The 16,887-nt window shown below is 34.6% G+C and overlaps 1 protein-coding gene across 2 annotated transcripts in view; it reads right to left on the bottom strand.

Annotated features, from left to right (window-relative positions):
- Positions 1-16,887, bottom strand: part of LOC126857589 (lachesin) — a 155,252-nt gene that overhangs the window by 76,572 nt on the left and 61,793 nt on the right. The gene's annotated exons all lie outside the window — the stretch shown is intronic.

Genomic DNA, 16,887 nt, shown 5'->3' with positions numbered 1-16,887 from the left:
ATCCCGGAAAAGCCAGTCGAACATCCGATTAGGAAAACCGAACATACGTTATTTCCTTTGGGCAGAAAACGTTTGGTCCGCTCGCAGCAAAATGACATTTTATCGTTATTACGTTTGATGATTCGAAACCGGCGCCGATCGATCCTCTTATAAGCGAATTTGCTACCGCGGCCTTTATCAATCTCAGAATTCTGTCATTCAATCAAACCAAATTGTGAGAGCAATCAGATCTATCTTCTCGTAAAACGCGGATGGTAAAGCGTATTGTTGTTGTTCGTCAAAACGAGAGTATATTACAATATTAGATATTTTTATTTATTTCTGATTATGTGATTACGTAGAAATATATGTAAAAATAAATCGCTGCATAAATATATTCATGTAAGAAATTTTTAGAAACCGTTTCATATTTGCCATTAAAAGAAATGCACCGATAATTGCATTTAAAGTTGACGGGATAACTGCATCGCAAGACATCCGAAATGGCGTTAGTCGTCGGAACGCGGACATTCCCGTGCGTTCTTTGACAAAGATTCCTCTGCTATTCCTGCACAAGCGGGATACGGAGTAAAAATCTCGCGACGGCTTAAGCGACGGCTTAAGCGGCAGCATTGCAAATAGATGCAAACGCGAGCGAAAATCTCAGCATTTGACGGCGGAATTTTTCAGCGTTTTATTCTCAGGTGCTCGCAACTTGTAATTGATAAATGGCGTCTCGAAGAAGGGAGAATGAGAGCGCGATGCTCGCAAAATGCCGTCACGAGTGGTGAGAGGAGGAGGTTGACGCGGCAGGGCGGATGAAAGAAAGAGGGTGGAGGGGTGGAGGAAAGCGGATAGAAGAGAACAGAGAACTGCAGTTTCATCGCATACCGGAAGACGAAGGCACGGCCGGTCTTCAAGCGTTTCATGGCAAACCAAATATTCGCGGTATGCACCGGCGTTACACGCCGGAATTTCCAGCATGAAGTCGTTATACTGCGAGACCACTTATAATTAATTGCTCTAGTTTATAATCGCCTTGCGGCCATTGTGACGCGGCCGCCCGAATAACGCGGATACTTGTACTGCATACTGTGCGTGTATCCGAGGCAGGGCTTTTATTTTATTTCGCGAGAGGCACGGATAATTCGCAAGATGCGCCCGCGCAGATTAATCAGCGCTTATCACTGGCCCGACCGAAATAGCGTTTCATCGACGTGCATCTGCGGAGGACAACCCGCCTCGATAAATTAGATAATATGCCGTGCGTGTTTCCGCTTACTTGCCGCGCCTGCGATTAATGAAGCAATAACAAGCAAACGGCGTACGGCGCCGTTTATTTTGCGGCAATTGACTGGCACGTGACAGAGTGCAATAATTCGCCGAGACTTCATTAATGCTTATACGCTTTAGCGAGTACATTTTGGTTTCCATGTCAGTTACAACGCGCATAGAGCATTTCATGGTAATTTCACGCGTCTCCGCAGCAGATTTCATCAGAAATTCACTATATATACTCGTCATATGTGCAATAATCGAGATTTATTGATGACAATTTTAATTTAAAATATAAAGCACACTATATATATATAACTGTATGTATTATATATATACGTCACACACACTGTACTATAATATAAAAATTTAATAATTTATCCTGTAATGTATATCTAATCGATTTATGTGGCCATAATAATCTATTTTTTTTTTAGTTAAATATATTAAAATAATAAACTTGTAATACAAGACAAAAATTTATTTACATTTCTAACTAATATATCTGAAAAATTTCAAGTGATAATATGTTTCTTGATCAAACATAACATCAAATTGCACTGTTAGAAACATCGTAAAAAAATTCTATCTCAAAGTATTATATATTAACATTTTATTTTTTTTTTTTTTTTGCATTTTGCAAATTGCATTCGCTCATACAATGCATGTTTAAAGAATAAAATTAGATCGTAGATATATTAAATATTTATTTGCGTGCAAATTTTCAAGTTTGCGTGTATCTACGACATGGTAGGTCTTCAAGGATGAAATTTAAGCTGTCTGTGAATTTAAACGCGAACCGTGTCTCTGTATGTCTTCCGCCGATTAGATGCGACCGCGGTTGTTTGAGTTACAGATTGCGCCTGAGGTGTATTAAAGCTACCTTAGCAAATTACTATCGTATGTACTAGTATATGCATTTCAACACGATTTGAAATGTCTGCTTAAAATCTTGGGAAATATTATGCATATTAATAAAATATTTGAAAAAAATGTTATAAGTATTTAAAACGCATTTCACATAAATAATTTAAAATATACATAAATATTAATAAATAATAATTCACTTTGTTATTATTTATCATCTGCTATAAAATCATAAGAAAATATTATGACAAATTTATAATATTTTATTTTATATATTATAATTTATTTAATCAATAATTTAATGTAAGGAAAAATTTTTTTGTTTAGTCTTTCTTGCAGCAAACTTATAATTTAAATATTCCATATGTTTAATTTATTATTCAATAGTAAAGAGACTTTTTATGTATAAAAGAATGCAATGCAAATACGGTAAAATTATTATTTTAATACGTTACTCAAATATCCTTTGCTATTATTTTTTCATCAATTTAATCGTTTATACGTTGCTGGCATTACCTAGAGATGAAAATGAAATTTTCGCGATATTTTACTTTCATAACATCATCTGCGGAGAGAGGGTTGAAGAACTAATTGCTGAAGTTTTCCCTCCAAGCAACAATTTACGGTGACTCGCGCAAGAACACGATGAAGCAATTCGTCCGAGCAAATCGAGGCAATTAATATCCAGCGGTATAGTAAATTTGTTTTTAAGCCCCTGACGTAGATTGATCGAGAGGACTTTTAATATAAATATTACGTCTCGCAAGAATTGTGTCACTGTCAAATGCGCGCCACGCGATAAGACAATTTGCTGAACGCCTCGCGTAATAATTCACGTCGGCGATACGGATGCTCGTGCGCGATATCGATTTTACCAGAACGACCAGAGAGCGCGATGCCTTCGCCCCCTCGCCCCCAACCCAGAATTTCCACTCAACTCCCAAACGAGATTCGTCGGCGAAAGAATTCCGACTATCGAGCGAATTTGCGTCTCGATTCTGAGCTGTCGCATCTAACATTTACCTGGACCATTAAATATTTAGTATCGTACCAGCTGTGAAAATCTCGCGTCAGAATAGAATGACGTGCGTCCCACGGCGAGAACGAGCTTTAACGAGAGTAAAACGGGCAGCGAGAAAAGCAGAAAAAAAGGGCACGCGAAAATCCGTCGTTACAGGAAGGTTTCGCGACGATTTTATTGAATCGGACAGAAACAGTATCCGCGAAGATAACGCGGCTAATAATACAATCTTCTTACAAGCTCGACGTCGATATCCTTTTTATATATCATTCGTGAGCTAACTGTCGTTCCATTGAAAATCAATAATTCTAACCGATCTAATTTTATTATTGTGAATGAAATGCATCTTAGTTAGAGACAAAAAACTTGACATTGTTTAAAATTATAGCAAAACGTATATATTCATCTTATTTACACTTGAATTGTTTACTAATTTACGTTAATTTCCGGCGTTTATTTCAACACTATTGACGTATCTTAGCGTCTAATACTTAAACAAATTATTACATATTTATATTTACAGATCTATTATATTTAGACCTAATCACGTAATCATTTCCTCGAATCCAATTCGTTCTGCAAAGCAGATATATATAATAAATTATACATATTAAAATTATTTAGAGATAAAAATATTATATTTATAAAAGATATCTATCTTTCCATTGACACATTTTTTTCTGAAAAAAACTATAAATAATTTAATTAATTTAATTATGATTTGATAGTACGCATTATTTTGTTATACTTCAGTTTTTTCTTCGATAATATAAATTTGCTTTCTTTATATATTAGATAAAATGCAATTCGAAAATTTTTTATATATTATGTTATAGTTATTAAATCTTATGTCCATTGTTAGAATTATTAAAATTATAAAATAAAGTAATAAAATGTTTCTGTAAAAAAGATTACCAAATCATAATGTGAAAATTTTCAATTTACAAGAAAAACGTGTAATTTATATATACTTGTTTATGATGATTCCACCGACTAACACAGATGATAATAACAAGTTACAAACAGGCTTTGTCTCGACGTCATTTTCACTTAAGCCATACAAATTTCAAAGCACACTTTAACGTGGTAAACGCTTGTATGAACAATGCTCAACTTTGTGCGAACAGTATGTAAATGTAAATGCAAAGGCACACCACATTTTACTGTTGTAAACGTTTGTGCAAAAAAATCCATAATGCATATAGACACAATACATTTACATAATCGGAAAAGAATCGTCGCGCGGGTTAGTGATCCAAACGACATTTCGATTTAAGCTTCTTACCGGCGCTGCAGGTCGCTTGACGCTTGGCTCCGTAACTGACGGAATAATACTTACTGTCAAAAATGACAGTGTTATCGGCGATAACATGAGCTTTCCGGACAACGGATTAACGAGTCACTCAGGATTTCGCGAACAGGGCGCTCCGTCGCGATAGAAAGACAGGGAATGGGACAATGATAACGGGCTGAGCCCTAATCTGGGTCCATTAGCTTGACAGATGTAACGGTAAACACGATGCCGTTGTGATATCGGCTTGCAAATTACAACACTCCCACCTGGAGGACTGTGATAGACAGGTCTGCGCTTGGCTGATTACGGGGGTGGCGGCCCGGCGAATGGAGGTCTCTCGGAACGAAGATAATACGAGGGCAATTAGTTCTCGAGTAATGCCGCGATGTCGTCGACATCTGGCCCGCTAGCGGTGCACATGATTTTTCCCGAGCTCCGCGTCCTCAATGACAGGATTTGTTCGTATCACGTTTCACTGTTCGGTCGGAAAACTTTCAACAAGATACATCTTCTCCACAATGTTAAAGTACAAAATTAATGTGGATAAAAACACAAAAAGCATATTATCTTTATGAAATCGCTTCTATAATCGTTCCGCAAATATTACTTTTATAGTTAATTTTAAAATAAATACAGATTAAAATAAAAAATTCATTATAAATTATAATTTTATTATATAAAAATGACTGACAAATAACAATGAACAATTAATATTATAAGCACATATCAAAATATAATAAAATATGATAAAAATAATATTTCAGTGTTGCTATAAGCAAAGTTTTCTGATGACGCGCATGAATGTACTATGCATGAAAATATTAGCATTTTTATGTAATACTATACAGCAGGCTTTCTCTATAGTGTAACGCATTTAATAAATAAATTTTTTCGTACACGCATATGTAGGTATTAAATTCGCGCTAATAGAATTTTTTTTTATGTTGAATGTAAATTATATTTTTTTATGTGTTGGTGCTCCCTCTCTTTCACAATAATATTAATATTTAAAGTCGATTTCATTAAAACTCTAATACAATATCATCAGATAAAAAAAGCTTTTTATATGATTTGATACAATTTCACGAATATTTGAAGCTTTGAAAAATTCCAAACTATAATTAAAACAATGTTAAATCCAATACGTGGAAAACAAAATTCTAATTTTTCTTTTAATTTTTTTTTTTTTTTGCGAATAAGTTAAAATATATATAATGTTGTTTATATGTATTATTTAAAATATTTTTATGATTATCTCTAGAAACATAAAAACAGAAACTAAACCTAAATTCTTTATTTTGTTCAGCGGTTGATGAGTTTTGTAAAATTGATTGTTTACGTTGTTTACATGATTCATCATAAAAAAAATAAATGTATAAAATATAAAGTCACATCTAAAGTTCTTCGAAGGTTTATATTATCTGATCTCGCTCCCGCAATAATATTTGAGGATAGCAAAATATGCATTATTCAAGAAGGCATCAGAATATTGTCCCCTCTCTTAATATCGTCCTTTGTAATTCTGACTCCTCTACGTGTTGTAATCTGTCAGCAATGTTATAAAATTTACCACTTCATCCGTGAATTCGTGAAATATAAATCTCCTCTATGTTTTGCTATTATTTAATAAATGATTCTCCCGATATTATTAATACAGGAAATGAAAGCATTTTATTGTGTATTAGATGATACAAATTTGATTTTATTGCATCTCTCAAGAATTTAAATTTCCATCCCATTTATACGCTCGTGATAATTTTCACGCTTTCCACATGAATTGAGACGGGAGAACGTGTTAACGCGGCTCGCAATTATCCAACCTGCGGAAACGAAGGAAGACGGCGGGCCATTAAAAGTTGAAACGCGTGCAGATAAACGGGGTCGAGCTCTTATCGCTTTTCCACGTTGCAGCAGAGCTGCGTGTCTATTTTCGGACAAGCCTCGAATTTCGGTGCGAGGCTTTGAAGCGTCGTGATTTCACGGGCCCAGACCGATGAAATGCACGCTTTCTCTCTCTCTCTCTCTCTCTCTCTCTCTCTCTCTCTCTCTCTCACGCAACTATGTCGATAGAGCGAACGTATGTAGGTATATATCCTCAGCACACGCAAGCCACGCTGTGAAATTCCGATGCATTTCCCTCCGCACACGGGGACATGCGCGTGAACCCCCGACTTTTTTACTGCTTGTTTAGCTCGCGCGAATGACCCTTTTGAAGTTAATGCCCCATGAGCGCGCGCGCCCATATACTAAAGCCGTACGATTGTTGCCGGCTGAAAAATTCATCGAGCGCGTGCACACGAAAATGGGACCCTCGCCGACAGTGAAATCTAAATTCCTCTCGTACGTATCGGGCGCGAAACACGCGCGCAGTAGCGGTCGTCCGGTATGACGATTCATTTTCGTCCAAGTGTTCAATTATTAGCCAAACAACAGCGGCTGAGGGAAAGCGGTTTCGTCACGTTATTTTATAACAAGCCGTTGGTGAACGGATCGTTTCCTCTATTTTCAATTTTTCACGTACGATGGAATATTCATCACGCACTTCGCCACATCGCGCAAATGTTCGCATGTATATATCGAATGCCATTTCCAATGCTTATAAATACATGAATATTATATTCATATATGACTCATCATTTTAATGAAACGATCGCAGTTGCGTAAACATTCAAAGAGGCTAATGCCCCGATGAAAAACTAATTACCGTGCTAATATTCGCTAATAAAGCATCAGCATCGAAAATCTCACGAGCAATTGATAAAATATAACGAGCGAATGGAAACCACCTCTCGATTGACACTCGAACGGTGAGAGCAAGCTCGTCAAAGTCTTTATACCTCGCGGAAAATATCCGTTCAATCGTCGCGCCCCACAGGAGCGTTTCAATTACTATCTATTCCGACACGTTCCGCTGTCGTATATCATGACGTGATATGCGAATTGTATGACGTGTGTGCGCCGCGTCGATTGGCACCGACGAACATTAATCTTTAATCTCCGCTTCTTTCGCGCCCTGCGGGAAAGAAAAACCGAACAGCCGCTATATTCCCAAGACCAAGCCGCTCAGGAAATTGCGCGCGCGCTCGAGCCACCAAATTGCTTTATGGTGCGATAATGAAGCCAGAGAGAGAGAGAGAGAGAATAGGATATATGCATATGTATGCACTGCGTCTCTCTCGCGACGAATCAACCGGAAGAGAATTGATCGAGTGTTTTTATCCCCGACAAACTCCGCGGGCGTTACGCGGATTCCGGGTAAACCCATTCGACAACTGACCGCATTAGCGATTCGAAACTTTTCCCGGTTACATCCTCGGTCATCTCCCTCCACGGTGTGGAGAGAAGAACGGGTTAAGCGGCGGCCGTACGTTCTCATCATCCTGAAATTTACGCGACGGCACTAAAGCAAATTACGCTCTCTGCGCCAGGTTCGCGGGTTGTCGGGCTCGCATATAAAGAGTTCCTTCCTACCCTCTCTCCACCTTCCTACCTTCCTAACACCCCGCCGCAGGCTATACGTCGCCGGACGTCTCCCTTTCTCCCTTTCCTCCCTCTTCAACCCCCGTGCTGTTTGGCGAGTTTTTAAAACCGGCGGATTATGTGCGTCCGGAACGGTAATTTGGCCACTTATTAAAACATTGTACAGTTACATAAAGCTCGCTATGCGGGTTGCGCCCGCATTTTTACTGCGCCGCTACAAGGAAAATTATAGTGTGCCAGAAAATAGCGCGGCAAAAGGAACTTGAAGCGATTTACGCTTCCGACGAGGATGCGTGTCCGACAGAGGAATCAGTAGCGAGTTTTTCAAGGGCAGAGAAGGGGGAAGGGAATGACAGAGAAGAGAAGAAGGAATAGCGTGGCGCATTTTTGTATATAATAATAACTAACAGTTTTAAGGACCCGCGTTATGACTTTATCGTGACTCATTGCATCATATAAAAATTAAATATTTAAACAATTGCTCTTTCTTTCGCAGAGAATTATTATTAAATGAATCGACTGGCTTTTATAGTGTTGCATACAAATATGAATACATATGGTTATATCGCATCATTTATAATAAAACAGACTTTTCAACATTTTTGGCACTTGCATCTCTTTGCATTTCAATTGCGCTCTGATTCTGCAAAATTCTATTCTGTTCACTCTCTTCCATTATAGCATTATACCGGCCGGCAGAAAAAGAGAAGAAAATGAAATAAAAGAGTTGAAAAAAAGTTATATTTAAAATGGCTTTTGTAGAGGTAAAATGTTGCTCTTTATTTCCCTCACTATTTTCATTGAACGATTAAATTACTTTGCAATTGACCCAAAAGCATTTTTGCTTTAATTAATACACACTACACGTTTCGCTAATATTTTAAATTTATTTTCAAATTCAGTTTTATTATTTTATGAATATATTAAAGTTGTTAGAAGAATTTGAATGTTGCATTTAAATAAAAGAGCTTAAAATTGACAGCTTTAACGAATTCTATGGAAAATTCTGAGTTTAATATGCATATAGAAATTTATAATACGTTTCGATAAAAATAGTGTTACTGTTATATGTGCGATTTTTTTGTAATATTATCCTATTATTTATATTGAGCTTGTGTTTATTTATAATTTTTGAAATCTAATTTTTCGCGACAAAATGATTTTTACGATATATCATACTTTAGATTTATATTCTGTGAATTCTTTTTAATATAACAAGAAAGAATTTTATTTTTTTTATGCCTTATACATGTGTGAACATAAATATATATATCAGTAAAAAATAAAAAAATGATCTAATTTTTAATTTATTTTTTTCCAATTAAAAACTTGTTAAATAATAATTCATATAATTATTCATTGTAATTGATTTGATTAACGACAAATTTAATTCAATGTACGATATGAAATGTAATAGGATACTAATCGAATTTCGATACAATTAAATTTTCGCTAACTTTGTATGCACGTAGAAGATTTGATACATATTCGATGTTAGAAATATTACCGTTCGAAAAATGGTAACATAAATAATGTTTCCGAGAAGTGATATGTCATTTGCCATACATCTTCCGTGTGTGGCGTTGAATATTGAATTTGAAATGAAATGGGCAAATCTTTCAAACCTAGCAGAGAGTACAATTGTCGTATCGTGAATTGATAAAATTTAAAATATTTATCAATTTTATCAGTTTTTCTGTCAATTAAAATCTGCTCAAATATTACTGACAAGATCGATTGATTTGCAATTATAAAATAAGAATATGTGGATTAATTTGTAATGAACTATCCAATTTTAAAAAGATTTATATTATAAAAAGTAAATTAAATGATGCGCAATTTTTTTCTTACCTTTAGCACCATAAATAATTCTAAAATATAATTAGATATACATAGCTCCTATTTCATTAAAAGTATATCTTAAAAGAAAATCACATTATAAATTTACAAATTTTTTATCAAATCTAGATTTGTGCATTTCACACATTTATATATTTTATATCTTTATTATATAACAAATTTAGAATTTCTTCTCTCATGTTCTACTGTATATACTCCAAAAGATCGCGAAGGTAGGTAAAATTAATGGGTGGCATTTCAAAGCGAATCATATTTAACACGTACTAACCCACGCGATCTGTATCTCCTGACGTGATCACCACCTACTCATTTAGTCCGCGCGGGGGCAGACGGAGCCGCAGCTGGCGAAAGATAAGGAGCTCGGTATGTGTGCCACGTGCCAAGCTCAGCTGTAGGTGGATGCGTGTGTTCACATTAGAGCCTAAATCAAGGATTTGCGGAGAGTATATACGGCGCATAGATGAATCGCTCGTTGCAAGGCATCCAACCATCCACGAAATAGGAGAGATCCGCATTGCGGCTAAGTACTCTGATAGGTTCTGAAGCCGACCTGAGAGCACGGCCGACGGAATTAGCTATTGTGTTTTAGCCTACGATTTAGGTAAGAGGCTGCAATTTACTAGAAACTTGTTGATGGAAGGACTACAACGACGTTCGTGAAAGCTTAGCGTTTAAGGAAGGGATGGAAGATCCGTCGATAGAGGGGAATGTCTTCGGTGGTGATAACCTGACTTAAGTACAATCGCAGGGATATGTAAATCACGTCAGAGTATGAGAGAAAGGAAGGATGAGGAAGGGAGGTACACGATCTAAACAGCCGCTAGAAACGAGACGGGTAGATATCGGTATGTCGGCAAATAGATCTCGGCTAAATCCAAGAAGAGGTTGCGGAGATCGTGGCGAGGCTGTCGGTGGAAGCTGAAACTCCTCGTAAATGAAATCCTCGGAAACGAGCTCTGGCGCAAGAGTTGATATCGGGCCGGCAGTACGTTAAGGAAAGGTACTGCCAGTTTCACGGGTAGATTTGCTGCGAATTTGCATTACAAAAAACGACAGACGCGGCGTCGGGGGGTAAGAACGAGTCAAAGAATGTGTATGTAAATCGAGAAAAGCCGGTAACTTCTGTGCTCGAAAACATATGTCTAGCATTATTACACATATATCCTTATTTAGATAATCCAGCAAGCACACAAAAAGCAATTTTTTACATATATCAATTAAAATAATAATATCTAAGGAATAGCGGTAATTAAAATTTATATTTTTCAATTAAATTCTTCGAGAAACATATAAAATTGCTTTTATTATAACAAAAACATCGAAACGCGAATAATTTTTCAATAAAAAATACAATTTAAAATAAAAGATTTTGCGGGATTTAAAAATGCAAAATTTCAAAGATAAATTTTGCAATTTTAAAAATATAAGAAGGTAGGAAATTTTTATTCTTTAGTACACGCGCATAAAGTAATTTCTTCTTAATTTCAATTTCAAAATTAATATCAAGTATCTTTAACTAAAGAATTGATAGATTTTGCAACAAATATTGAATTATCTACCTCTAAAAAAGAAAAATAGGATTAACATCAAATTTAACATCCTTTGTATTATGAATCATTGAATGTAATTGTCTCATTCTCCACTAACAATAAGCCGCAGGAATAAGTAGCGGTATCGCTGTCTGCCAATATATCGTCTTGCGGGCGAACAACGTAAATTTTGGTTTGTGTACGTGTGTATGGCATCGCGTATCCACACATGGAAACGTCGAGGACAGGTTGCGTTCTTGCAAGACAGTATCTAGAGGCGACCACATTTGCGAACGTTACCACGACTGTAAATCTCCTCGCCGCGCATCGGAGAGCTCGCAAGTAGATCATTATGCACGCTGCAGCCGTAATTTTGTCTTTCCCATCCCCGGAGCGCATTTCGTGCTTCGGCGTGCTGGAGAAACTCGCAGCATACATCGGTGGTTCCCTAGAGTGCCACTATATACATTCGACTGTGCCGAACTACCCAACGGAATATCGAGCCCGAAGTCGAACGTTATTCCCCAGTCTGTTGATTTATCGCCATTATTAATAGTAGGATAATATTACGCGATACGGACCGTTAAAACCGGCGTTAAAATCCGCTTCCAATATTGCCGCTTAAAGGCAGGTGCGCGCGATGATCGATGCCTGTAATCCTATCGCGAATCCTTTAAATCCCGACGTCGGTGTTAAAAATCCGCTGAGTTTTCGTATACATGTTAACGATCGGAGATTGCTTGTAATAAAACTATTTCTATATATATATATATATATATATATATATATATATATATATATATATACATACATACATACATACGCGCAATGTTGACTCTGCGCGATTCTCTGCTACTCGGCAAGCTGATACGCGCCCAGCGAGAAATGATTTTATAACGCTCCGAAGATTTCAGAATTTCATTTGATTGTTGGTCTTATCCGTACCCAAAATGGAAATACGTGAATCTAGTTATGTTCCCGAATGTCTTTTCGCCCGAATAACTTCTGAAATTGAAACGTTATCAAATGTTGAAATTGGCAAACTCTCCAATTATTCTATTTTGCTCTAAGAGCACCGAATAAATGAAATAAGACATCAAATTATTTGAACGATTCAATATATAATTAGAACGTTATTTCTTCCTCTTCGAAAAAGAGAGAAGAGAATAATTTTAATCTATCAATGGAGGAAAATACAATATTTTGTATGCACACATACATCATATATGTACATATAAAGTTTTATAATTAAATAATTATATTAAAAAATATAAGATTTAATGTATAATTCAGTAACGCACGCTTTTATTGATTTCGCCATAAATAAACGTTGCGCTAAAAAAAAACATGATAATAATTTAAGAAAATTGCAAAGAAAATAGAGTAGTAATATTTAGATCATTTTTGCATTGTTCACGCTGCGCAAGAGATGTAGAATATATTAAAATTTAAATTATGATAATTGGTAAGTAAATAAATCTCGCGACTAGACGTCATTTAGTTACTTCGAAGATCCTCTTGGTCGAGTATGATGGCGCATAAACGAGGATTCTCGACTTTATGGAATCCGAAGAAAATCATTATAATGGAACTTTCAGATCCCGCGAAAATTCTTTTGTGCTTTCTCAGCGCGAATAGGATTTTTTTCGTTCAAGACAGTTGACGAGCCTCGACGAGAGAGAGACTCGAGGAAACTTTTCGTTATGTTCTCCTGGGTTCACTTCTGTCCGTTACGCGAAGAAAGCATCAATATCGACGACGGCGACAACTCGACAAAGCGTACCGAATGCTCCGATTTCATCCCCCCCCCTCTTTTCCTACGTACACAAGATGCATTTTAAATATGTATATATATATATATATATGTTTTATATATAATATACATATATATCAATATACATATGTATATAACTTTTCACCTTTCGACCTCTATCTGTCGAAGCATAGAAATACGTCTACCACGACTTTTCTGCCTTTCGACTAAAGCGAGATAAAATCAGTGAGGTGAAACGCAAATGTCGTCGTGAAATCGTTCAAGAGGGATTTGAGAAATCGCAAAGTTTTAGCGTAAGAACAAACAAGACAAAGATATTAGCGATGCGCAATTGACAATCGGATTGAGAAGAAGATTCAATAGTTTTAATGGAGAATGTTGTAATTGATTAATTAAGTTTAATTTAATTATATCTTTTCTTTTTATTTCTACGTATAATTTATAATTATTTTTTAAAATAAAATGTAGTTAAGAAAATTGCAACATTCTCTTTTTAAAACCAGCAAGCATGTACAAAAGCACATATATTAATGAATTAAATATATGGGAGAGAAATGTAAAGAGACAGATAAAGAAAGAAATAGAGAAAAGTAAAGATTAAGTATCATTTTTTTCTTCTAATTGAAAAACATTCGCGTGCAGGTGTCGGCTTATTTTAGCATTTATATTCACGCAGAAAGACGAGAGTGTGAATTTATATTACGGACGGCGCGAATCGCGTGTACGACCAGGAAGGATGATAAGCCACTGATATTGCCCATCGAAGTGTGATGCTTAGATTGGACTCGTTCCTTCTCATATCCATTTCACATAATCATCACGGGTACCGAGACCTTCCTATCGGCAATTGCGATAGTCTTTTGGCGAAGAGACGGCAGGGGGGAATGACTGGTGCGAAAATCGGTGGGTGAATTTCCACGTCCTTACGATCGGATCAATCTGATTTGTTTTTGCTTTATTTGCCATCTCCGTCGCCGTCGCCACCGTTGCCATTGCAACCAAAAACCGATACTGTCGCGCTCGTTTTGCTGAATCGATTTTTTAATAATACGCTGCTCGGTGTTAAAGAAACATGCGCATGGGGATTGGGCGTTAATTAGTTTTTATTTCTGCGGAAATTGTATGCTAATTGCAGGTGTTGCACACGAGCGCGGTTACGTCTCATGGAAGTTTAATGAAGCCAATAACTTTCTTTCGAAATTTATGCTCACTCCTATTTATACGTGCGTTTTAATATGCAGATATGAATCGCCCATTTTGTATAAAAATTATGTTTTAAAAGTCATGAAAAAATCACTAATAGTTTGCATTTTCTTAAATGTTATAATTTATTATTATATAAAATAATTAAATGTAGAGAATTATATAGAGAATTATTAATAGAGAATTATCTCTATGATTATGATAATATATAGTATTTACAATATTTTAGTTTTAATTTATATTTATTTTTATTTATATTTATATTTATTTATATTTATATTTATATTTATATTTATATTTAATTCTATATTTATATTTCTATTTATTTTATTTTAGTATATGTATTTTATGTGCATGCTGATCTCTAATATAATTTCAAAATTATAGATATAGATATAAATTATAAAAATATTTGTTATACAATAATATAATTTAAATTAATAAGCATGATATTTGTATTATAAATATGATTGTGAAATTAATCACTAACATTATATAAAATTTAAGAGTTATATTTTCTGATAATGTATAAAAAATTATAAAGTCAAAAATATGATTTAATATTTTAATATAATAAATCATTACAAACTTTTGACGTTGCAAAAAATTTAAGTAGCTATCAGGAAGGCAAATAAAAGAAAACAAACGATAAAAGTTTGCGTTATCCGAGAGTCAAACACCCGTGTGGACCGTAATTCGTAAAGAGCGACGTTTGAAAGCCAATGAGAACTTCTCTACAAAGTACAATTTGATGGTCCGGTTAATTTCTTCAAGTTTATCACCGTTCGAATATCACGGAGATCTGGTAAACGACGTGAATCGATTCACGAGAAAAGAGACGCGAAACTTTGAACAAGCTGCCGTTAAACCGTCGCGCATGTGTGACTCGAAAAATATTGCAAGAGAGAAATTCTATAAAACGCAAACGTTATTAATCTTTGACTTTGCAAAAACGACCATACAGAATTCGAGATGACAATAAAGAATCTTTAGATAATTTTGTATAGAATGTAATATATTAGATATAATTAATTTCTTTAATAAAGAAACAATACTTGATATAATTTTATATATAAAAAAAAACATACTTAATTTTTGTTAGATTAAAAGTTATAATTCTAGTTTATTGTTAATTTATTATAATTTATTATAGTTAATTCTAGTTATCATATATATATATATAAGTATTAAATTAAATTTTGCTGATTTATTTCTAATAAATGACAATCTCTAGAATCAAAAAATTTAAACTTAAAAACTGCCGAAAGTAATATAATTTCAATAATAACAGTAAATAATGTAATTCCTATAATCATATAAAAACAGCGCGTTTGAAAAACACAATTTTAATAAAAAAAATATTTGATCCTGAGTAAAAAAAAGAGAGAAAAAAAGAGAGATTAAAGAGAACACGAGTATTTTTGAAGGCTAATCGGGATTTGGCCGCCCTGTCGTCCAACATTATTTGCCCATCGATTTGCGCCGGCTGATTTTTCTATTGTCTCTCGCCGATGAAACGCCTGTTCGACTGGACACCGTGCCGAATGCTAATTCACGCGGTTCAAATAGTTTTTCTACGTGACTTAAATTCCTCGAACGTGAAAGCCATTAACTGTCCGCAGTAGCATCCGCACCGCGTACCGATTGATCTCTCTTTGCATAATAACGGAATGCAATGGCCCGTATTAGTAAATTCGTCTAAATAAACTAACGTAATACCGCCGATATTTTAGCAGGAGGATTTGTGTTAAGGATCAAACAACAATGTTTTATTGAAACGTGTAAATCTTTGCAAGACATACACGCGATACACATCAGTGAATGCAACCAAGTCGCCGTACGGTTAACCGAACGTGCCGAAATGGTATAAACGCAGACTGCATAGTTAAAAATAACGAGGTTGCAGTGCTGAACTGGTATATTCTTTGTAATGATAAAAATCCAGCAAAATTGAGAAAAATTTTTGTTCCTGCACAAGATACAAAGAAAACTAAAATTTTATATATAGATATTTTTTTAATGTACTTTCGCGTATGTGTGAAATATATATTTAAAATATATATAATATATATATATATATATATATATATATATATATATATATATATTTAAAAGATTACATATTTATATATATAATATCCATATTTGAGAAGATTCTTAATAAAAATAAATAAATTGACAGAATTTGCTGCAAAAATGCATTTACAAAAATAATAAATTTTTAAAATTCTAAAAATTAAAAATTTAAGTTTGAATAATAATTTCACGGCAACTCTATTTTAATCACTAATTTTTATAAAGTGTAACTTTTCGCTCTTGCAAATAAAAATTGCATTATTATTTATAAGTAAAAAAATAATTTGGTTATTCCAATTTTAATATTCACAGAATTTTTTTATTTTTTTATTTACTCTGGCAAAATTATTTGTTTTAAAGTTGAACCTTTCTTCTTTCATATGAAATCTGTTTATGTGTAATATGTCAATATACTTATATATATAAGAATAATTTTTCTAGAAATAAAAATGCAATCTATGCAGTCTATCACGTATAAAAATATCGATAATACATGTGTTATAACACATTTATTAATCTTAGTTAAATT

Source organism: Cataglyphis hispanica, chromosome 22, assembly GCF_021464435.1.
Source record: "Cataglyphis hispanica isolate Lineage 1 chromosome 22, ULB_Chis1_1.0, whole genome shotgun sequence".
Classification (NCBI taxonomy): Eukaryota; Metazoa; Arthropoda; class Insecta; order Hymenoptera; family Formicidae; genus Cataglyphis; species Cataglyphis hispanica.
The sequence above is the reverse complement of the archived record's forward strand: the minus strand, read 5'-3'. Positions and strand labels throughout refer to the sequence as shown.